This window comes from Lynx rufus, unplaced genomic scaffold (genome assembly GCF_022079265.1).
Source record: "Lynx rufus isolate CCGP_SWC_20201006 ecotype Redwood Valley unplaced genomic scaffold, mLynRuf1.p SCAF_4, whole genome shotgun sequence".
NCBI classification, from domain to species: Eukaryota; Metazoa; Chordata; class Mammalia; order Carnivora; family Felidae; genus Lynx; species Lynx rufus.
In genome coordinates, this window is record NW_025814856.1 from 89537829 (window position 1) to 89564528 (window position 26700).

Sequence of the window (26700 nt, forward strand, 5' to 3'; positions counted from 1 at the left end):
AAAAAGTCTGGAAAACCTCCAAAAGCATGGAGGTTAAAGAACACCCTACTCACGAATGAGTGGGTCAACCAGGCAATTAGAGAAGAACTCAAAAAATATATGGAAACAAACGAAAATGAAAATACAACAATCCAAACGCTTTGGGACGCAGCGAAGGCAGTCCTGAGAGGAAAATACATCGCCATCCAGGCCTATCTCAAGAAACAAGAAAAATCCCAAATACAAAATCTAACAGCACACCTAAAGGAAATAGAAGCAGAACAGCAAAGGCAGCCTAAACCCAGCAGAAGAAGAGAAATAATAAAGATCAGAGCAGAAATAAACAATATAGAATCTAAAAAAACTGTAGAGCAGATCAACGAAACCAAGAGTTGGTTTTTTGAAAAAATAAACAAAATTGACAAACCTCTAGCCAGGCTTCTCAAAAAGAAAAGGGAGATGACCCAAATAGATAAACTCATGAATGAAAATGGAATTATTACAACCAATCCCTCAGAGATACAAACAATTATCAGGGAATACTATGAAAAATTATATGCCAACAAATTGGACAACCTGGAAGAAATGGACAAATTCCTGAACACCCACACTCTTCCAAAACTCAATCAGGAGGAAATAGAAAGCTTGAACAGACCCATAACCAGCGAAGAAATTGAATCGGTTATCAAAAATCTCCCAACAAATAAGAGTCCAGGACCAGATGGCTTCCCAGGGGAGTTCTACCAGACGTTTAAAGCAGAAATAATACCTATCCTTCTCAAGCTATTCCAAGAAATAGAAAGGGAAGGAAAACTTCCAGACTCATTCTATGAAGCCAGTATTACTTTGATTCCTAAACCAGACAGAGACCCAGTAAAAAAAGAGAACTACAGGCCAATATCCCTGATGAATATGGATGCCAAAATTCTCAATAAGATACTAGCAAATCGAATTCAACAGCATATAAAAAGAATTATTCACCATGATCAAGTGGGATTCATTCCTGGGATGCAGGGCTGGTTCAACATTCGCAAATCAATCAACGTGATACATCACATTAACAAAAAAAAAGAGAAGAACCATATGATCCTGTCAATCGATGCAGAAAAGGCCTTTGACAAAATCCAGCACCCTTTCTTAATAAAAACCCTTGAGAAAGTCGGGATAGAAGGAACATACTTAAAGATCATAAAAGCCATTTATGAAAAGCCCACAGCTAACATCATCCTCAACGGGGAAAAACTGAGAGCTTTTTCCCTGAGATCAGGAACACGACAGGGATGCCCACTCTCACCGTTGTTATTTAACATAGTGCTGGAAGTTCTAGCATCAGCAATCAGACAACAAAAGGAAATCAAAGGCATCAAAATTGGCAAAGATGAAGTCAAGCTTTCGCTTTTTGCAGATGACATGATATTATACATGGAAAATCCGATAGACTCCACCAAAAGTCTGCTAGAACTGATACATGAATTCAGCAAAGTTGCAGGATACAAAATCAATGTACAGAAATCAGTTGCATTCTTATACACTAACAATGAAGCAACAGAAAGACAAATAAAGAAACTGATCCCATTCACAATTGCACCAAAAAGCATAAAATACCTAGGAATAAATCTAACCAAAGATGTAAAGGATCTGTATGCTGAAAATTATAGAAAGCTTATGAAAGTAATTGAAGAAGATTTAAAGAAATGGAAAGACATTCCCTGCTCATGGATTGGAAAAATAAATATTGTCAAAATGTCAATACTACCCAAAGCTATCTACACATTCAATGCAATCCCAATCAAAATTGCACCAGCATTCTTCTCGAAACTAGAACAAGCAATCCTAAAATTCATATGGAACCACAAAAGGCCCCGAATAGCCAAAGGAATTTTGAAGAAGAAGACCAAAGCAGGAGGCATCACAATCCCAGACTTCAGCCTCTACTACAAAGCTGTCATCATCAAGACAGCATGGTATTGGCACAAAAACAGACACACAGACCAATGGAATAGAATAGAAACCCCAGAACTAGACCCACAAACATATGGCCAACTCATCTTTGACAAAGCAGGAAAGAACATCCAATGGAAAAAAGACAGCCTCTTTAACAAATGGTGCTGGGAGAACTGGACAGCAACATGCAGAAGGTTGAAACTAGACCACTTTCTCACACCATTTACAAAAATAAACTCAAAATGGATAAAGGACCTAAATGTGAGACAGGAAACCATCAGAACCTTAGAGGAGAAAGCAGGAAAAGACCTCTCTGACCTCAGCCGTAGCAATCTCTTACTCGACACATCCCCAAAGGGAAGGGAATTAAAAGCAAAAGTGAATTACTGGGACCTTATGAAGATAAAAAGCTTCTGCACAGCAAAGGAAACAACCAACAAAACTAAAAGACAACCAACGGAATGGGAAAAGATATTTGCAAATGACATATCGGACAAAGGGCTAGTATCTAAAATCTATAAAGAGCTCACCAAACTCCACACCCGAAAAACAAATAACCCAGTGAAGAAATGGGCAGAAAACATGAATAGACACTTCTCTAAAGAAGACATCCAGATGGCCAACAGGCACATGAAAAGATGTTCAGCGTCGCTCCTTATCAGGGAAATACAAATCAAAACCACACTCAGGTATCACCTCACGCCAGTCAGAGTGGCCATAATGAACAAATCAGGAGACTATAGATGCTGGAGAGGATGTGGAGAAACGGGAACCCTCTTGCACTGTTGGTGGGAATGCAAATTGGTGCAGCCGCTCTGGAAAACAGTGTGGAGGTTCCTCAGAAAATTAAAAATAGACCTACCCTATGACCCAGCAATAGCACTGCTAGGAATCTACCCAAGGGATACAGGAGTACTGATGCATAGGGGCACTTGTACCCCAATGTTCATAGCAGCACTCTCAACAATAGCCAAATTATGGAAAGAGCCTAAATGTCCATCAACTGATGAATGGATAAAGAAATTGTGGTTTATATACACAATGGAATACTACGTGGCAATGAGAAAAAATGAAATATGGCCTTTTGTAGCAACGTGGATGGAACTGGAGAGTGTGATGCTAAGTGAAATAAGCCATACAGAGAAAGACAGATACCATATGGTTTCACTCTTATGTGGATCCTGAGAAACTCAACAGGAACCCATGGGGGAGGGGAAGGGAGAAAAAAAAAAAAGACGTTAGAGTGGGAGAGAGCCAAAGCATAAGAGACTGTTAAAAACTGAGAACAAACTGAGGGTTGATGGGGGGTGGGAGGGAGGGGCGGGTGGGTGATGGGTATTGAGGAGGGCACCTTTTGGGATGAGCACTGGGTGTTGTATGGAAACCAATTTGTCAATAAACTTCATAAAAAAAAAAAAAAAAAATTCTGTAGTATCCCTAGAAAAGGTAATCGATATTTTTAACTAATCTAACTAATTAAACTAATTTTTAACTAATCTAAGTCCTCTTTCAATAAACATTATGTCACTTCAAGTGTGGTACATGTACTTTTTAACAAAGTATTGCCAGGTTTTTCCTCTTCTCCCTTATTATCCTCTCTTATCCATATTCTGTAATAATGTAATGTCAAATTACTTTAAACTGCTATATTTTAGATTAATAACAAAATCAAAGATTTTATCGTCAATCATTACTTATTTGAGAATATTCCTTTCATTATGTAGATGTGACCTATAATTCTCAGTTTTCGTTTGTCTGAGAAAGTCTTCTTCTCCTTTACTTTTAAAAGGATACTTTTGCTGGGTATAGAATTCTAGGTTTGTGATGTTTTTTTTTTTCTTTCAACACTGAGTTAAAGGGGAAATATTTCACTCTTGTTTGCATGGCTTCTGAAAAGAAGTTCACTGTAATTCTTACTATTTTTCTCTTATATGTAAGGTGTGTTATTCCTCAGACTTCTTTAAAAATTTTCCCTTCAGTTTTGGTTTTCTGCAGTTTGGATATGATGTGCTGAGGTATAGATTCCTTTGCTACTTATCCTGCTTTGTGCTCTCTTAAACTTCAGGGTCTGGAATTTGGTGTATTTCATCAAGTTTGGAAATTTTCTGCTATTATTTTTTCAAATATTTATTCTGTTTCTTTATTTCCTCTGCTGATATCCCAATTATCCATGTTACATCTTTGGAAATTGTCACACAGTTCTTTGATGTTCTGTTCTGTTTTTATATTTCATTTTTTTCCTCTTTACATTTCATTTTGGAAAATTCCTATTGACCTAACTTTAAGTTCAGTGATTCAAGTAATCAGAACTTTGTTGAGTCTCTGTTCACTTGTCTCTTCAGATTTGAGGGTGGCAGTTTGCCCTGCAAACAGTTCTCTGACAGGTCCAAGAAAAGTCATTTATGTTCAGTTTGCTTAGCTTTTTCTTATTCTAAGAAAGGAAGCGTTTTTTCTAAGCTTTTTACATTATGAAGCTGAAAGCAGAACTGATCTATTTTTTTTAATTTTTTTAAAATTTTATTTATTTTTGAAAGAGATAGAGACAGAGTGCAAGCAGGGGAGGGGCAGACAGAGAGGGAAACAGAGAATCCAAAGCAGGCTCCAGGCTCTGAGCTGTTAGCACAGAGCCCAACACAGGGCTTGAACTCATGAAAGCAAGTTCATGACCTAAGCCAAAGTCCAACACTTAACCGACTGAGCCACCCAGGTGCCCCAGAACTGATTTATTTTTAAAGACAAGTAGATTGACCAAGTTGTCCATAATTGACCCTATCTACTCAGTCTTCCTAGATTCAAGAAATTCTTTGTTCTCCCAAATGTAAACATTTTTAGAATATAAAAATCAGGATCATTTCCTAACTGCCACTAATAGAGTTTTAAGTTTCAAAACAGGAGTCTTTTCTTGCCCTTTCAAATACATAAAATTATTTTGAGAAATGTTTATGTAATCTGGATAAATGACCTATATAGCCTTCATAAGTAGAAAGAATTACAATAAAGTATGCCTGAAGTAAAAAAGTCTTTGCATTTATTTCACTCTAGCAGCCAAGAGCAAATTAATAGTATTTTAAAAACAGTATTTTAAACTTCAACTGGAGCCACTTGATGAATATCAACAGAGATACAAGTAACATAGCAAAGCAAAAGTCCATAAATCCAGCTTTTATCCATCAATTTCTTTTTTTTTTAATTTTTTTAACGTATGTTTATTTTTGAAGGAGAGAGAGACAGAGTGTGAGCAAGGGAGAGGCAGATGGAGAGGGAGACACAGAATCCAAAATGGGTTCCAAGGTCTGAGCTGTCAGCACAGAGCTCAACAGGGGGCTCAAACTCACAAACTGCGAGATCCACGACCTGAGCTAAAGTCGGTCGCTTAACCAACGAGCCACCCAGGTGCCCCTCATCCATCAATTTCTTATTCTTCTGTATTTCTTAAATCTACCCCCAAAGATTTTTACCTTAAAAAAAAAAACCCTTGTTCTTTCCAGTCATAGAGAAGCTTCTTTTTCCTCCTCCCCATCCCGTCCTTTGACTTATGTGTCTTTTACACCTTAGCCTCATCCAGTAATTATTTTCCAATAAAAAATAATACTACTTTCCCATTTTTATTTCTTCCAATTCTTGGGGTAGGAAGGAGCAGAAAGGAAAAAATAATATGCTGTGTATTTTTTTACTCCATTGCATATTTATAATGTTTTTCCCTCTAAAAACAATGTTTTATTTTTTCAACTTATTACATTCTTCAAGGAAGTCAATTATCTCCCTTAAATAACTAGAACATAATTTTGCTATCATGAATCAGTATATAATATTCCAATGATAACATCAGCAGTTCATCCTAAAAATCTAAATTGTACCTTGCAGTACAATTGTACTAAATTGTACCTTGCAGTAAGTCAATTCATCTAGTTACCTGGGAGTACATTTCAAGGACCTCACCATGATAGACCTGTCAAGAAGAATGTAGGTCAGATCAGATAATCCACAGAAACTACAAGGTGTTCTCTTGTAGTCCAATGGGACAACAGGGAACTCTTTCTTCCATTTTCAATATAAAATTGACAATGTATTTTTTGTTTATCTTATATCTTTGCCTCTGGCTTCTTAGACCTATATTCTTCAGTGCCCCCAAGGGCTCAGGCTCTCCAAATTTCTCCTACAGTCTCTGACAGAAGCAAATGTATGGCAATTGTCTCTGCCTTGTTGGGATCCATCAATCCCTGCCACAATTTCTATAATGGTGCCACACAATTCTCCTCAGGATTGAGTAAGCCTTAGATGACTGCATAGTCCTTAAATGGGCCTTGAATACACTTTACATTTTTGTCCAAAACCCAGAGTTGAGTTTCTGTTTACATTTTTTTGTCCATAGTATCACAGAGGTTCTCTTCTACTTGTATACCTAAAATCCTTTCCTCAGATCCCACCAATATTTGAATCCTTGGCACCCCTTGTATGGCCTACTTGACTTGGCCAATTCTTTTTCCTGGAAATAGAACTGGTTCTGATGCAAGAGACATCTTACCAACTTTTTGCATATCTACTTTGATCCATTCCCCAATTCATGAGTATAAGTTCTGGAAGCTCCATCATGCTTTGAACTATGATAGAAATCATTTCCACAATGTTCATTTTGTTGTACTCTATGGCCTTAGGCAAAGTTCTTTTAGTGTTAGAGGTTAATGTGAAGTCCTTTTATAAATATAATATTGATTTTACTCAAAAACCCTGTAATCATTTCACTGCCTTCTTTATTTTTCTTCATAAACAGTTTTGTTTTCACTTTCTCATATTCAAAGCATATGGATTATCTTAAGCATTATAACTAATAATATGCACTTGATGTTTTCATCACCAACATTAACTTGGCACAGCTTGCTGTCAGGACTCTTTTAAACTCCAATTTAGAGATTAACATCTAAAAAAATACACATTATCTAAGAACATTCTATCATCTCATTTGTCTAGGTATGCTAAATTCTATTTTGCAAGCAGTTTATATGACCAGAAAGCTGTATACCTGGAACTCATTAACTTTCCTTGAGATATAAAACACCTTCAACAATCCAGATTTCAGTGTTATATTCTCAGGTTTTATTGAAAGTCAATATAGAAAATAGTCCCCAAAATAATGTTTTGTATCTGCCTTAAAAGCATTCCTGATTGGGATGCCTGGGTGGCTCAGTCAGTTGGGTGTCCGACTTCAGCTCAGGTCATGATCTCGTGGTCTGTGAGTTTGAGCCCTGCGTCAGGCTCTGTGCTGACAGCTCAGAGCTCAGAGCCTGGAGCCTGTTTCGGATTCTGTGTCTCCCTCTCTCTCTGACCCTCCCCTGTTCATGCTCTGTCTCTCTCTGTCTCAAAAATAAATAAACATTGGGGCGCCTGGGTGGCGCAGTCGGTTAAGCGTCCGACTTCAGCCAGGTCACGATCTCGCGGTCCGTGAGTTCGAGCCCCGCGTCGGGCTCTGGGCTGATGGCTCAGAGCCTGGAGCCTGTTTCCAATTCTGTGTCTCCCTCTCTCTCTGCCCCTCACCCGTTCATGCTCTGTCGCTCTCTGTCCCAAAAATAAATAAACGTTGAAAAAAAAAATTAAAAAAAAAAAATAAATAAATAAACATTAAAAAAAAAAGCATTCCTGATTTATTTAAATTAACAATTACTAGACATCTAGCAGGAACCAGATACTATTTAGGCATCAGTGATACAAAATAGTTAAAGTTAATTATTTACCTGTAAGGCATTAACAGCCAGAAAAGTAGCAGGGAGAGGGTGGGTGGGATAAAGGAGAAGAGAAAAGGTATTTAAACAAATTGGTATATTATACAATCTCCCTTCAATGATAGTTTATATGCTAAATAAGCTTTATTAATAATTTACTACATCAAATAAATTTGTTAAATTAATGAATATTCTCCCTTTCATTTAATAATGAGAAACTTATGCTCTCTGCCAGAAATCAGTTATCAGAGAATAGAATTTAATCACAAATCCAATGTATTTATTAGCCTCAGGATAATGAGTTTAAATTCCTCTTCATATACATTTCCCATATATTTTATATAGCCTTATTATATATATGATTAATCATATCATTTCTTAACCATAAAAAATAAAAATAAATGGATTTTTTTAGGCTTTCATTTAAATTCCAGTTAGTTAACATACACTATAATAGCAGTTACAGTTGTACCATGTAGTGATTCAACACTTCTATACAACACCCAGTACTCACCACAAGTGAAAATAAATGGATGCCTAAAATTTATTCACAACTTTGATTTTAAATGTTATAAATTGCTCATTCTAACACACATGTAAATTGAAATGAGGGGTTCTAATTAATTACAAATGTAACAAGACACAATTTGCACATCAGTTAAAAATTTTTTTAGGTTCTGTTTTAAACAAACTCTTCATTTGATATTAGTTCAAAATGGTACCTTCAACCTTGTCTTATAGTTTTTACTGATGTAGGACATCTTTCATTTAAAAGAACTTTGTAAACTAACTTCAGATAAATGTGCCAGATATTAAGGATAGCTTATTATCACAGATCAGATTCACATATCAATGTAATCATTATACTGTTTCCAATTTCACACAGTCAACCAGCCTCCAGAAAAAACAAAACCAAAAACATATTGGAGCAAATTTTAAGCAGTCCCCCCCCTTTTTTTTTCTTTTTTTAACTTTTTATTTATTTTTGAGACAGAGAGAGACAGAGCATGAACGGGGGAGGGGCAGAGCGAGAGGGAGACACAGAATCAGAAGCAGGCTCCAGGCTCTGAGCCATCAGCCCAGAGCCCGACGCGGGGCTTGAACTCACGGACCGTGAGATCGTGACCTGAGCCGAAGTAGGCCGCTCAACCGACTGAGCCACCCAGGCGCCCCAGTCCCCCCTTTTTAAAAGAATTCTACTGTCTGAGAAAATGTCAATTATATAATACAGTATAATCAACTGCAGTCACCATATTATACATTAGATCCTCACACCTTAGTCATCTTATAATGGAAAATATGTGTATCCTTTTACCAACCTTTCCCCATTCCCCACACTCCCAGTCCCTAGCAACCATCATTCTACTATTTCTGTATTTGACATTTCTTTCTAGATCTCACATAAAAGCCATACCATGAGGTACTGGTCTTTCTCTGTCTTATTTATTTCACTTAGCCTAACACCTCTGGATTCATCCATGTTGTCACAAATAGTAGGATTCTCTTTTTTAAGGCTTAATAATTTCCAGACGTGAAGTGATATCTCATTGAGGTTTTGATTTGCATTTGAATTTGCCTGATGGCTTTTTCACATATCTGATGAGGAAGCCTGGGGCAAGCTGAGGGCAAAATACAGGCTAACAGCACCACCACCACCCCAGCCCCGCCCCCCAGAGGTGGATATATTCCTGGGACATTCCTGGCTACCCAAGAACAAAGGAAAGGGGTTTAAGTGCTTGCCATGGTAATGTGGTAAACTAAGGCAAATGAAAAATTAAATTCCCTTACTGCCTACAGCCCATTGACAAGTCCTTGAAACAGTCAGAGTGACCTCCCACTAGGAGCTCAGATGCCTGGATGATGAAACTTTGCTAGAGACAAAAGAGAATCTTAGTTTAACATTATCCCAATCTCAAGGATCCTGTAAATCTACTTCCTTTATCTCAATTGCCCCAAGATATATCCTGGCAATTATACTCCAAGTTTATGGCCCGCCAATATATATCTGAAGGGTCTCATGACTGAGGTTTTATTAAATGGTAATAAATGGTGTTTCCCTAGTAACAGCTAGCCCTTCAAGGTCCTGGAAACCTTGCTTCCAAAATACCTTAGAGATTTACTCTATCCCTGACCCCCTCCCAACCTGAGAGTACATAATGAGTTACCCATTATGACCCCAGTGTAGCTCTTCCTGCCCAAGGGTTCTGTCCCTGTGCTTTAATAAAATCACCTTTTTGCATCAAAGACATCTTCAAGAATTCTTTCTTGGCCATCAACTCCAGACCACCCCACCAACACGCCAAAAATTCATCATATCTGTTGGCCATTTGTATGTCTTCTTTGGAAAAAAAAAGTTATTCAGGTCCTTTGCTCATTTTTCAATTAAGTTTGTCTCTGTGTTGTTTTGTTTTGGTTTGTTTGCCATGAGCTATATGAGTTATATGCCATGACTTATATGAGTACCCTGTATGTTTTGGATATTAACTCCTCACTGAACCTGTGGTTTGCAAATATTTTCTCCTATTCTATAGATTGACTCTTCCATATGTTGATGGTTTCCTTTGCTATACAGAAGTAAACCAGTGACTCATGAAAATTTCAACTATGTCAATTATCCATTATCTATGTTCTGTTCATTCGTTTTTATTTTTAAAGTGGGCATTATATAGATATCATATAGGTATTTTATAAAGTTAAAAAAGTAAGGTAGGCATAATATTGGGAAAGAAAAATGATGGGCAAAAAGTTCACTTTTCCTCTTGACCTTCAAATCCTTTCACTTTTACTAATGAAATGTAAAGAATGCTGTTCCTTTAGTCCATCTAAATAACAAAAGGAGGAAGTAAAGAAACAATGTACAGCTGTCTTTAAGGGAGTGTAATGAAGCCAAGGTACATTTACAATTTAATGTACTCCCTCCCTTTCCTTCAAAGATATTTAAAAACCACAAAAAGTTCTTTTGCTTATTTATACTGAACAAATTCAATTACTATGTTTATTTACACAAAATGCATAAATGAATGCATAGAGTAACAGTGCATTCAGAAACAAGTCCACAGAATCACCTGCCACAACTCTTATTCAAAATGTAGCCCTGAATCCTGACCCGTACTTGCTAAATAATTATCTCTGGGCTGAAGCCCACCAACTTTCATTTTAACAAGTTTTCTGTATTTTATACTCACTATAATTTGAAAGCCACTGATTTAGACAATGAAGGTCATAGATTTGTAGACAGTATATATATATATATATATATATATATGTATATATGTATATATATACATATATATATATATTTCTTATTAAATATATGTGTGATTGCAACAATACTGAGGACACGAATGTTTTAGTCAATTTTTAAAATTTAGGTAAGATTTTTTTGAAATTATATTTTTAAGAAGTCCACAGATGAAAAGTGAATTTTAAAAAACTGGCAAATATACAAATTCGTCAACCTGCATTAGAAACCAATCTAACAAATATTTGTATCAACTCAGTCTTCTTTTTAACTCTAAAATATATATATATATACATATGTATATAAAAATATATATATACATATATATATATATAAAAAATATATATATATATATATATTTGTACAGGCTACATTTTAGCTACTAATCACACACACAAATGCATACAACACATGATCATACAAACTTATTTTTACTCTTAGTTGTATATATATCATTATGTCAATTTTACATTAAGACCAATAGCTTTATAATAGCTCCCTTGCCCATATGAAATCAGTGAATTAAGCAAAGGTTTTTAATTGTAAAAAACTATTAAATCATAACTTAATAGCCATTTCCCCTAACAAATATTAATTACCTCCTAGCTTAATGAAAATTAATTGCTATTCTGTCTTAACAATTACATTGTGATCAATCAAGTTTAAAGAACCTACAAGGGTCATTTGCTGTAATTCTATTGCAATTCATTAAATCGGCAACAGATGATAACCTTTAACTTATTCACATATTAGGGAATTCTAATGGTTGCTCTAGATGTCACTGTTTATACAAAAAATGATATATCAAATTGCCTCTTTTTCTTAGCTCAATTAAACTGCTTTGTCTTTACCAATATATTTCCAATTCTACTACTGTGCCTTGATACCTAAATGATTTACATTACATTTTTTATGCAAAAATAAGCATCAGTGATTAAGGGAAAGTAACACAGGTAATTGTCAAGCAGTAGAAAATAATAAATAGTTTAATGTGATAAAGTTTTTTTACAATAAACATTATATATCTCGTCAGAAATTTTTACTTCAAAAAAGGAGAGACAAATTTATGTCCATTAGAAAAACAAAATAAAAAAGGTGGATAATACAACTGTTAGAAAGAATGAGAAAATATGAGGACTATAGTAACTATGGGTAGGATTTTAAACCTTAGGTCAATCTGGAAAATGTTCTATTTCCAGAAGCTCTGGGTGAAATTAAATATATGATATGACCAGTGATCTTACATTTGAATACTTATCCCAGAAAATTTGTACAAGATTCCTACAGTAGTGAGTACAAAAATGGTTGCTGAGCTACTGTTTGTATCAACAGAAAGTTTGGGGGCAACATCAGTGCTTAACACTAAAATGGATAAGTCAAGAATTAAAGGAAAAGAATAAAATATGACACTTTGGACTATCAAGTATAGAACTCTATTTATAGTACTATATAGGCATAATAGTGTTCTATCAATTCACTTATTACAAAATATATTATAAATTTTGTTTTTCCTTATGTTTGGGTAAATGCAGTTTCCTATCAAATTGAGAAAAATTGCCAAATGAGTTATTTTCACATTGCATTTTGTTTTACTCACTTTGAAACTTACTGTATCACAAAATAACCTATGCTTTCTCATCTGAAAGAATTTGCTGATTTTTTTTCTTTTAATTGGTGTATGTTCTTTTTCCCCATTCTCTAAATAAGCAAATTTATCTATCCAGTAAAGTCAAGGTCAAGCCCAATCTCCTCCATGACTTCCATGACCCTGGTTTTTAATGACATTTCTTTACCTTAAACTTGTATGACACTAATAGACTATATACCACCTAATTTAAGTGTTAATACAATTGTTTTTTGTTTTTTTGTTTTTTTGTTTTTTTTTATCATTACCTCTTTTGTCCTCTACAAGACCTCTGATGAGTGGGACTGAAAGAGCGGACCTAGGCTGGCCGACTCCATTTAGTTCTGTGTCCTCCATCATGAGTGACTATTTCCCCGACATGGCCCCCTTTCCAGGAAAACCCTCAGAAAGAAATTCCCGTTCAAACCTCAGACCACGCCTCCTCCCATTGAGTAACTTCCTGCTTACCCATTCAAACTTCCCGTTCAAACCACGCCCGGCAACCTGTGCAAAGGAACTCAGACCTTTCCCCAGCCAATCGGCTAAGGCCATGACCATCACCCCCCCAACTGCCCCTAGATCCCTATAAAACCTTTGTGCTTTTGAAACTCGCTCTCTGGCATCTCACCGCTGCATCGGTGCAGGTAAGGGATTGAGCTCGAGCTAGCTCCAATAAAGGCTCTTTGCTTTTGCATCGGACTTGGCTCCCTGGTGGTCTTTGGGGATCACGAATTCTGGGCATAACAGGACCAGATCTTTTGTTTCCTCTGTCCCTTACATTTAGTAGTGTAAGACTGGACACATTATAAAAATTTTAAATGCCTCTTTACTCACCAATAAATATGTTTTGTTATTCTAAATACTGTGGATATTTCAGTTAATAAAACAAAATTTCTATTATCTTGAACTTCTGGAGGTAACAAGAGAGAAAATAGGTTCCAATAATGTATTCTATTAAAAATTCCTTTATGGATCTAAAGAGTAGCACATTGACAAGTATAATCTATTCCTGGCCAGGGAAGTGATAGAGCAGATAAAGACAAGATATTAAAAGGAAGATTTAGCTTTGAAATTATACCAAGAACAGAAAATGAAAAAGGGGCACGAGCTTCCTTTTTCCCCTGACAGCTCTAGGAAGCTTGCCCCTGGAAAACTAAGAAGAACATTCCTTAACAAGCCTTATACACTCCCTATTTCCTTATGGATGCCTAGAATTCCTTTATCACAGAGATTAAGTCTTATTTCACAGAGGTAAAATCTTAGAACAACTTGGATGATGTTTTTCACTGAAATGAATGCACATTAACTACAAAGCAACAACCATTCAATTATCAATAGTAAAAAATAAGAATGAACTTTAATATTTCTTTTAAATAAGAACACTTTTGGGCAAATGAGAATACTACTAATAATCATGGTACATCAACATGTATAAACCATGATTCTTCCAGGCAAACTGGGATAAAATATTTCCAAAAATAACTTAATTTTCTGCTTTGTTAGCGGTAAGGGAGAAACACACACACACACACACCTGTATCTATACATTTAAGACATACATGTGAGATAGCTCTTCAACTTTTGGGAAACAGAAGTTACGTACTAAGTTATACAGTAAGATTTTGGCAATGTGTGATTAAAATACATACAGATTGACTTCACATGATTTTTATAAAGTGAATTTCATTCTCAAGGATTTGTTATTCGGCAAGCCAAAATTAAATAACATAAGCTTGAGTTGTACTAGTCAAATGAGTAAGCTTAACTCATTCATTGAAAACAATAATAAAGCAAAAGCATGGATGAAGATCATATTAGACAAAGCATAATTCACACCCCAAAGCATTAACTACAACAAAAGCTTCAAATGCTGAAGGTTAGGATTTAGAATGAAGATGTTGTATCCATCAAATAATGCATCCAACACTTTTGTAGACTAGAAACTACAGGAAATGTGTGAAGAAACATAGGTATTTAACACTTCATTTACAGCCCAATTCAAGTCAAGTGGTTAATAGCTGAATAAGAAGATAGAAGTCCTAAATAGCACAATTAATAAAACCTATTTTAACTGTAATAATAAAAGATAAGCTTTATTCTCCACTTCACAGGAAATATTAAAACTCTGAAGACTCAGAAAATTCTGTGAAGTAAAACTCAAAAACAAGATTACCTGATCAAAGTATAGTAAAATAAAAATTATATTCAAATATAAAAATAAAAGCTTTGTCTACCTGGAAATGTTATGACTCTATTGTATACTTTTTGAGTAAAACCCACTCTGTAACAAAATATCAGTAAACTGAATCCAGTCCTCTATTTATCTTGACCAAGTATGTAAATTGACCAAGTATGTTAATCCCAAGTATGTAAATTGACCAAGTATGTTAATCCCAAGAATGTAAATTTATGATCAGTCCATTGAAAACAGGAATAGAGGGGACTTTCTTAACCTGATAAAAAGCATCTTTGTGAAAGACCTAGATCTACTATAATTAATGGTGAATGAATCACTAAATGCTTTTTGCCTAAGATCTGAAACAAGGTAAGGATGCCACTCTTGTCACATATATTCAACATTGTCCTGGATTCCTAGGAGCTGCAATAAGGCCTAGGGAAAAAATAATTAAAACTGTATTTTTGAAGATGATATGATTAATTACATAGTAAAATCTAAGTGACCAACAAAAAGCTACTAAAAATAATAAATTAATTTAGCATGTTTCCAAGATAATGTGAGAATGAACAATTAAATGAAATTTAAAAACAATTATATTTATAATACTATTAAAATCATGAAAAGCAATATTAAATACAACAAAATATATCTAATATCTATGCTGTGAAAACTACAAAACACTTCAGGGAACATTAAACACAGCGTAATTATTTGAAGATATACATAACTGTTCAAAGATTGGAAGAATAAATACTATTAGGGTATCAATTCTCTCTAAATTAACTTAACAGATTATGCATGATTCCAAACATAATCTCCATGTGTTTAAGGAAATTGACAAAATAAATCTAAAATTTATGTGGAGGGGTGCCTGGGTGGCTCAGTTGGTTAAGTGTCTGACTCTTGATTTTGGCTCAGGTTATGATCTCAGGGTATTTGAGATCAAGTCCCAAGTTGGGTTCTGCACTGACAGTGCAGACCCTGCTTGGGATTCTCTCTCTCCCTTTCTCTCTGTCCCTCCCTTGAGCATGCATGTCACATTCTCTCTCTGAAAATAAACTTAAAAAAAAATAAAATATAATATAAATGTTAAAATAAAGAATGTAGAATAACCAAAACAACTTTGAAAAAGAATAGAGAACTATCACTATCTGATTTGAAGATTTACTCTAACTACAGTAATCAAGACAGCATGGTATGAACATAAAAATAAACATATAGATAAAAGTAACAAAATGGAAAATCCAGAAATGAACCTACACATATGTGGCCAGTTTGCTTTTGACAAAAGTATAAAGGTAATTCAATGGGGTACAAAAATTTTTCCCCCAGCAAATGGTATTAAAACAAGTGGACAGCCATATGGAAGAATTAACATGTCCCTTTCTTAATGTCACCACAAAAATTAACCTGTAAAATGAGATGAAACAAACATATCAAAATGTTCAAATTAGTGAATCCAGGTGAAGGTTTAAGAATTAGTCATTGCTTCCTTTTTTCAACTTCTCTGTAGCTTTAAAGTTTTCAAAATAAAAATCTGGAGAAAATTTTCTGAGATAAATATGAAACATATTAACTTGTGTTCAATTTAGTTGCTTGGGAAAGGATGATCTATTAATTACTCTATTCAATATTTATGTGAAAGACTTCAATATTAAAAATAAAATGATTAATAGAAATATTTAATAATATAGCTAAGTTTGTTAAGTAACCTTAACAATTAAATGCTGTGTTCATGGAGAGACTGATTATTTTACCAGTCCTTAGTATTTGAGTTGTTGCTTAAGTTAATTTGTTCTTTGCCATGAGGATATATAACTTGTTTATATACAACATTATAAATAGGTCACATTTTCTAAACTTCAAAGAGGCCTAAGTGGCTGTAACTTCTTATCTTATCATAACCATGAAAGTGCTAAGAAAACTTCAATAGGTTTGAAATTAAGTCAGTCCTTCATCCCTATTCAGATTGTGAGATTATTGAACCACAGTAAATCCCATGACATTCTAAAGCACTCTATTGCAGTCTTGCCAGAGATAAAGCCATTCACTATTCAGTAAAAATTTATCTGTTTTCATTTAAATCACAAAGCAATACCTTTCTTCTTTACTGTTAAAATCTTTCATCTCAGAAACTTAAAATGTTTTAAGAAAGACATGGTAGTATTATCCATCATAAAGGAAAGAGAAAGGAGGCTGAGATGGGCTTTCTCTATTTCAGAGTGTCTCCCTCAAGGCCTGATGCAGAGGCTAAACAACTCTGCAATCTCAACTGCTCAGAAGTGGTGCAAAGTTACACCCACTCCAATGCAATGTCTGTTGTGGGTTAGTATTCAGGTTTCAGTAAAGTTTCTCTTAAGTTTACTTTTCTAGAAAGCCAAAAACAAACCAGTCTTTAATAAAAGGCACCATGGTTTTCAAACGTGGACTCTTAAACAGCGATACGAGAACGGTGGTAACGATGGTAAGGTACACGTTAAGGGAAAAGATGTGTGGGAAAAACACATGCGAAAAAATAAATAGGTAACAGTGTGCCCAGTTATCGCCAAATCAAAGTCGTTCACCAAGAAATGATCATTATGTTTCATGAAATAAAAATGAACAGAAACTCCGAAGAGGTTGCAAATGGTATGCTGAGCCATTTGAAACTTTGGAAATATAGGTCATCTGTAATGGTAAAGGGGTTTGTTTCTAAAATTTCTTTGTAAATCATTTAAAACTCAGAAGGCATTTCCCCACAGAAGCTGTATTATCCATGATGTCTTGAAGGTTAGGTTTCAGAACATGACCACACAAACCTGCTATGTCCCAAATGGATCTAAAATGTGATGCAACCTACAACCTTCTCCTTTGCCACTACAGCTCAACACACAGTGCTCTGAGGTTTCTTACACTGTCACTGTAGGAAATAGTGGAAAGTCACACCTGAAAAAAGAATACCATACCTATAAACTTGTTGCTGGCATCAGAATGGGACTTTATGTCAGAAATATCTATTGTGAAGGCCAATGCTTACTGGGAAGGTCATTGTCTCAGGCCCAGTTCCCACACACACCTGTTTTCTGGGTAATGGCTCTCACCCAAAATGAAAGAAAGTTAAACCCAGGAGAGTCTGAGCCTGTACCGGGAAAAAGTCATCCACATGATAATGGTATCTGCATTCCCTCTACCTCCCAAATCTTTACAGTACTGTATGACTCATTGGAGTTCTTTTTCCTATGTGGCCTTATCTTGGATGATATATTAAGTATTGATAATAATTACAAATTATCAATAAAATATCAGTGATTAACATCGATAACTAATATCCTTAATTATTAAATTTAATTATTAATAATGTACAAACTTTTATTAACAAACTGGTTACATTTTGTTGGGCACCTACACATACCAAACACTTAACTTGCCTTACTTTTCATCCTACGAAATCTGAAAAGGAAAATTTATTATCCCAGAAGGACAGAGGAGGAAACTGATGTTCAGAGAGATTAAAACTATAACTTTAGTCTTTCTTCTCTAAACTGACTGAGATAGGATTTCTAGGTGAGTGAATGGTAACTACCTGCATGCCCTCTGTCCCCATCCCAACCTTTGTTCACTGACATTTCTAACATAAAATTTATATATGTATAGGCTGTTATGATTCAAGAGAGTTCATAACATCCACTTCTCCCTGTCTGGGATTTAAATCAAATAATCAAATAAGGTAGAAGAGAGAGAGAGAGAGAGAATATATATATATATATATAGCTAGCTTTATTACTGATACAGATCATAGCTTCTGGTGCAGCATCCCAAGGCTTAAGTATTGATCTTGTCTGCACCCCAGTATTAGACAGACTCACCCACAATGTCCCAGGCAGAGCTGCACAACAACAAGTTCTGCCCTGTAGGCTTTTATTTCCAAGCTTACCACATGGCCAGGAGCAGACCTGAGCACCTGCTCTATACTGACAGGTGGGTCCCAAAATGTGCCAAGAAAGGGGCTGGCAAAACAAGCCCAGTTCCAACTTCCAAAGTCACCAGGAAGGCATAAATGAGGGTAGGGGGACATGAGGAGGGTTAACCTACTGGGTATTTCTCCAAAGGGAAGAAAATACCAGGACTAGGAATTAGTAACTCCTCAAACCAAAGCCACATGAATAGTAGTCAATCACAGACATAGTGATGGATCAAAGCATGAAAAATGCTAATCATTCTACTTATGAAGAAACCATTTACTGAATATCTACTTTATGGCAAGGACTAAGTTCACATCTGAAATGCAAAGCATAAGAAACACAGCATCTCACTTCTTATAGTTTACATTCTATAACTATGCAATGTATTAAAAAGAGAATTTAAAAAATAATTTGCTGTATTCAGCACAAATTAAAGATTGGCATTAGATTATTAGACACTCTGAATAAAAGATTATTAGAATCTTTGAATTTGATTTAAATTATCATCAAGATAACCTCTATATCATTTTATACACAAACTATAATTTTGAGAAACAATAGACTACTTTAACTTCAATCAACTTCAATAATTCAATTCTTATCAGATGTCTTATATTCTTAATTCTTTCAAGACCAAAACTTTATTGTCTTTATAATAGTCTGGATTTTTTTTTTTTTGCCTCCTAAACATGTTGATACATCTCTATCAATGTCCAAACTCCACTTATTTAACATAAATACTTAAAGAGTTCTATAAAAGTGAAGAATTGTATTTTGTTCCATTATTCTCTCCAAGATGGACTTCATTAGAACATGATTCTTTGGATCTTAGCCAAGCAACTGAGATAGAGATAAAATAGTATAACAAGAACCTTCTGGTTCTTTTAGTAACAAGCACCAATCAATAGGATTATGCTAAATTTCAAGCTGTAGCAGGTCATATTTTATCAAGGTTTTACTACATTTACCATGAACAATAGCCCACTATGTAGGTATTTTTATTAGATCTCATAGTAGTGCTGTAAGCCTGGAAACTTTCCACCACAACACTCTTAACACAAATGTTGAAAATATTAATATGTTAGAAAAGCAAAATAAGATTATTTTCATAAAACTTCAAAAATATGCTGAAAGCATATATTCTTTAAAAATGTTTACTGTTTTATAAATGGATATTTGTACATATAACAGAAATAAATACAGTTGCTATCTGTTCGGTGCTAATAGTGACTGAATTTAGGGCCTTCCATGTATTATCTCATGTATTAACTTCATGATAGCCCTGTGAAATAGATACTATCTGTTTCATACATGAAGAAATGAACATAAAGGAAACAAAATGTAGCCAAAACTGAAATGTTTAAGTAATTGTTCAAAATCTGGAGCACTCTCAGTAGAGAACTCCGGGCTCACACTCTTAAAATATCCTGCCTCTAAAACTCCAACTGAATGAGAGTGCATATCCATATAAAGTTTCTCACATGCTGTTCACTGCCAATAAAAATAAATATAATATGTAATATGTTTGTATAACATACATTATATTATCTATTCCCATATAAAAATAAGCATATATAAATTATAGACACTCATACCTTATTTATAGACACGCTTATAGATGGATTTGAAACCATGAATTTCTCTATAGATTTTTAGATATTCAGATTATACTAGATGCCTACTTATTTCATATAAATCTAAGCAGTCACTGCTACAAAATAAAAGCTTAATACCTCAAATACTTACACCAGAAAAACCAAAGCAGACTTAAAAGAAATTATATCATAATACATATATGCACACATACATACACAAATATATGTCTCCCATATAGCTCCTCTATTAACATTACTGATGAATTAAATAAAAGGATCAAAACTTACCATGAAATTAAGTCTACAGGAACTGGTGTGTACTGTGAAGACATAAATTATATATTCCTTTGAAATATGAATTATAAAATGAATATACAATATAGTTTCCTTTTGTATTACTTTTAACTCCCAAGTGAAAAGCAGGCAAAGGGTATAAATCCCAACTGGGTTCTTTTGGCTTAATAGCTCTCAAACTGCAGCATCCATCAGAACCACCTGGATATCCTGTTAAACTACAGATTGCAGACCCTACCCTTTGAGTTTCTGATTCATAGATCTGGATTGGGTCTGAGAATGTGTGTGTCTAATCTGTTTCTCCATGATGCTCATGGTGCTGGCTAAGGGGCCATAATTTGAGAAATACTCTTCAGGAACTTAAAGGTATAATATCTGTCCTTACCCTCTCCCTTTACCTTCATCAGGTAGACCAAACCTCTAGGTATCCAATGCTCTGGAAGGATGTGAGTAAGTGAGGATTATCCTCAGCAGCAAGTAGTTTAAACAAAGTTGTTTTCTAAGAATCCCAATACATTACCTGGTTTCTAATAAAGCCAGGCATTGCTCAGGCCCCATCCAATACCAATTAAAACAACACCTCTGGGTGTGGAACTCAGGCACTAGTAATTCTAAAGCACCCCAAGTGATTCCAGGGTGCAGCCAAGTTTGAAAATAATCGATAGTGAGAAAATCCAGCAATGTCCGCACCAAGTGGTGGCAAGCCTACATATTGCAGAGCTTAAGGACATGAAGATTGTCAGTCTCAGGTCAGTTCACTATATATTGTTTTTTCTATTAAATATATAAAATTTTATAGTTATTTATAACTGTAAAATCAATACCAAAGTATTTTAACTTTTATAAATATAAATATATTTATAATAAAATTATGATTTCTCTCTTGATCTCTCTGTCTCTCCCTGTCTCTCAACTTTTAAATGTTTCTTAGATCTCCAAATATAACCTAGAACTACAGATTGTGTTCTATATGCCCGTTTGGTACCATGACTAAGTTGGAAAGTGGTACATAATTTTTGAACATATAGAATCTAGTGTCTGGCATTAGGGGTTCAAATTTGGATTCAGACTCGTTAGTTGTGTAACCTTGAGTAAGGTCCTCCAACTTTTGTTCTGTAAAAAGAATGTAATGACAGCACTTGCTTACTACGATCACTGTGTACATTAAATGAAATAATGTCTGGAGGTAATTAATATATAGGAAGGACTTGAACATAAGCTGTTCTATTATATTTTCTCTTTTCAAACTGGTTTGCCATTTACCTTAGTTAAAAAAGAAACAACCTTTTCCACAGTATTATCTGAAATCTATGAATAGATTATTTCTGTTGCATCTGCATTGAGTTTTGTTTAACGATTACAGACAAAAACTCATGCTGCTGCCTTTAACAGAAATTAAATGAATATGGTAATTAAAATGGGGATGACTTTGGCTAAGGGAGACTAGAGTCAGTTTATAAAGTAAATTCAGTCATAGAGACATAAAGTGAAGTTTCCTGAAGAGTACGTAAGAAATTTTATAAAATTAAGTTCTCAGACTTCTTTTGGCTCTCATTAATAAACATATTTCAACATAGTAATTGTTTATATCTTATATCTCTATTCGTTAAGCTAGATGTCACTAAATTCAAACATGCAACTTTTGATACACTCTTCACTCTGTAATTTTTTTAATTTATATTTATTATTTCTATGTGTAGCTTTCTAATTAACTGAACATTTCTGCATATCACACATATATTAGTTATGTCATAATAAAATAATTTGGTTGATCATACTGAGAAACTTCTACATCATCAAGCAATTTATTCACAAAACCTTCCTAGTTGTGTTATTCAATTGTTCACTCAGAGTTGAGAATGTATTTTAAAAATGTTCAAATGAAGGGGTGCCTCAGTGACTCTGTCAGTTGAGCCTCTGACTGTGGCTCATGTCATGATCTCGTGGTTCACGAGTTTGAGCTCCACATCGGGCTCCGTGCTGACAGCTCAGAGCCTGGAGTCTGCTTCGGATTCTTTGTCTCTCTCTCTCTCTCTACTCCCTCCCCTGCTCATGCTCTGTCTCTCTCTGTCTCTCACAGGTAAGTAAATGTTAAAAAAAATTTTTTTTTAAATGTTCAAGTGTCATCTGTTACAAATAATTTCCTTACTTGGGATAATATTAATGATAATTTCCTTTATTTTTAAGCAAGCAATTCATACATATAAGTGTTATTGCTCCAACAATATTTATTGACTGCCCTTTTATAGTAATGTTATATTTTTGTGTTAAAAACTTATAAAATAAAAATTTAGAAAACACTAAAATGAATAACATTAATATTCAATATATTTTGTTGAAATGCTACTACAAACAAGGTACTATAAAAGTAGTGAATAATTATGGTGAGATAACCTAAAAACTGGTTATCAGACTTTTACTGTAAAGGGCCAGATACTACACTTTTTAGGCTTTGTAAGGCATTTATAGTCTCTGTCATATTCTTTTTCTTCTTCAACAAAGATTTACAAACATTAAAAACCTTTCTTGGCTTGGAAGCCATGCTGGATTTTGGCTCATGAACTATAGCTGGTTGACCTGTGACCTAAAATGCTTTTAGAGTATATTACCATTAATACCACTGTGGTTTTTGAACCAAGATTTGAGTAATACCATCTGCAAATCTTCAACCACATTCAGAGAACATTCTTGAAAGTGACCAAGAATTGAAAATGGTTACAAGTCTGCATAATTAGTCCAGAATTATGGAAACCCAACAATTCACTAACATTGTATAATACTGTATAACACAATAGTAACACTGCCAGAAGAAGCATATAGAACACCTAAAATAGAGACAGCTGTGCATGATTTACTTTAGTTTTAGCCATAAAATTCAATATTATGTGCTAGGAATCTGAATTATGAGGCAAGGAATAAAAAGGCACAGGCTTCTAGTAATGAAGTGTCACCCACAGAAGAGAAAAATAAATGCAAATATTACATATACTTGAATGAAGACAATATTCAGTAACATACTATGCAATTATTTGTTCATGAATCCATACCCAAAAACATGCATAGTTTTAGTTTTAAAAAACATGCATAATGACTTCTATTTTTATGTTGGAAACATTCCTCATACCTCAAAATATGTATCTTTTAAAATACAAGCCTCCATTATTTGGAATAGATTAAATTACACTATACTGATACAATATAAACATAGTATATGTGGTTGATAATATTCCATTTATAATGTTCTGGCTAGGCCAGTCAAAAATTGCTTAGCGATCTTTTTTTTTTATGTTGCTTTTTGTTATTATTCTTTGAAAGATTTTTGAGAAAGTGATCATATGATATTTGTGTGTGAGTATATGTCTGTCTGTGTGTGTATGGTATCCATTCATATATTTTAAGAATCACTGAGCTTGAAATAGGATATTTTTTTTTCCTAAAAGACTGTCTTTACTTTTGCCTGGAAGCTTTAGTAGTGATTATCAATCTTCTATCCTAGGGAAGTGGGGGGGGGGGGGCGGGGAAGAATGTACTAGAACCATTTCAAGACCAATTGACTTTATTGCCTACGTACCAATTCTGCAGAATTGTTTGGGTAATGAAGCAGAAGGAAGCTGCTGAGAAAGCACAGTAGGAATCCATCTAGAAAAAAAAATTAATATGAACTAAATCACGTCATCCTGGTATATTAAAGAATGCCATGAAGAAGTATGAAAGAGTGATCATGTCTTAACTGAAATTTTAAAAAAGCCAAGAAGTACATGTCTGCAATTATGAGAGTCAATTTATAGAACACAAAAATAAATAATGTATGATATGTAATATGTCACATTTATTACAGTAAATCATATTAAGTATTTTGATGTATACATATATAAATGTAAACTGCATATTAAAATACATATATGAAATTTGCTATTTTTGCCTTTGAAACATTTTCTAATCCTTGAGCTCTGTCTTTAGGTCTATCAGTTGGAGACATTAATCTTATTGCTAGTTAAAAAATGACCAGTTAACCACAGTTTAGTGTTTGGAACTACTGGTTTAGCGTTCTACTGAAACCCCAGGAGGTAGCTACCGTGGATCAGTTAGAGCATTACTAACGGAAACAGGAAATAATCTGAGGGGATTTCTGTGCCTGCAAACTATTCTGCAATTAGAGCAGTTCTTTTACAGAGGAATTAAAAAGGAGGATGTTGAGGCACTAAAGAAGTACTGGTGATAAAGGGGGGAAAATTGTAGTCGTGCACGTAAGTACTGCATAGCAGTGCTTAGCAGATGCACTTAAGTACATCCCTAGCTCCTACTACACAAGATCTGTCAGTTTATGCTCCCCATAGGCTTACTTACACAAAACATCTATCTAAATGATAAAATAAACACATTTTACATTTTATCATGAATTGTTCTCTTTGCTATTGTCAAATATATATTACCTAGCAGCTTCATTATGGAGATATTAAGTCACTTTTCATATCTCCACATCAGTGGGTTCATAAAAGCTCAACATGGCCCCTGTCTGATGAAGAAGCTGCCTTGACTAATCATTCCCATGTACTTGTGCTGTCATTTGTTAATTATTTGAACAGTACCTGCTATTTTGTTTGCTAGGATCTGTAGAGAAATATTTAAATATCCTACTGTCCAGGAATGAGGAGAAAGGCATGTAAAGCACACGAATAAGGCTTACTTTAATAGAAGTATGCAAGAAAGACATTGTAGGCATAAGGAATGTTATTGGTAAATTTACCTACACAGCAAATACAAACTTTAGAGAGAAAAGGATGCTTTAGAATAATCTTTAAAAATTGTAAGATATTTTCCTACATAAAAAAAGGAGGAATGAAAGAAAAATTGAAGTTTAGAAGTATCAGAGGATTAATATATTTGACTATTAAGAAACCTTATATTGCCTGGATAATTTTTTTTAGCTGTTCTGATATTTTGCTTTTCTAGTAATGAAAAGGTGAAAGGCTTTTCCAGTAAATATAATTAGTATTAAGAAAAGAGCACAGGGGCACCAGGATGGCTCAGTCAGTTAAGTGACCCATTGGGCGCCTGGGTGGCTCAGTCCATTTAGCGTCCAACTATTGGTTTATGATTAAGTGATGATCTCATGGGCTGTGAGACTGAATCCCATGTTGGGCTCCACGCCAAGTGTGAAGACTGGGATTCTCTCTCTCCCTCTCTCTCTGCCCCTCTCATGCTTGTGTGCGGGTTCTCTCTCTCTCTTTTGCAAAATAAATTAAAAACAAACAAACAAAAAACTTATTAAAGTTCACTTTTCAATGAAGACTTATATAAAGACATTAAATTAGGTATTTTTAGTTTGAATCTCCTGTAACAAAATTCATTTTGATATAGGACATTAACATGTAGAGAGTCTAAGAGATTTATTCCGCCAACACTGAAATGCAGCCAAACTCAAGAGGTTGATTATATAATGTATTTGCATGCTAACATATTTCTATCAGTATTACATAAATTGTTTCAGAAAAGAATGAGAGAATAATTTATCCAGTTTATAGTAAGCAACATATAAATTAATTTAATGCAAAAAAGTTATGATGCTCTTAAGGAAAAAACCCTCTGAACCTACAAAAAGTGAGACAGTTGTTGGGGATAAATCAGATATCTGATTAAAAAAACACCTTACATTTTCTGATACAAGCTATTTTTTCACTGCTTATTCTTCACTTGGGTGTAGTGAGTGAGTGACTGAAACTTAGCTGGCAGCGGGAGGGAAGTCTAACGTGTGTTTTTTATGTGTCTATCATATAAATAATTTCTATTATGGAAATTGACTTCTCACTCATGCCTCTACTTGCAGAAAAAAAAAAAAAAGGAAAAATTGGCCTTAATGTATATGTACTATTCCACATAGCACATACCCACCAATGAATGGAATTCTATAAGTATGACCTTGAACTAGTACTCCCAAACACTAAGCTCTCAAAGTTTGCTTTATTTGAAACAGAACAAATTTGTTCTGTTCAATATTGCCATCTCAGACTTAACCAAAATGGCAGGCTTCCAGAAACATCGCACCGTGTCTCCTATTAGTCTGCACTGAGATACAGGGATGGCTGTGATTAGTAAGGGTGGGGATTGATAGTAAAACATGTTTCAAGAATTATATCAGATGCAATGGTTAATATTGGCTTTATCTTTAAATTTCCTCTTTTTAAT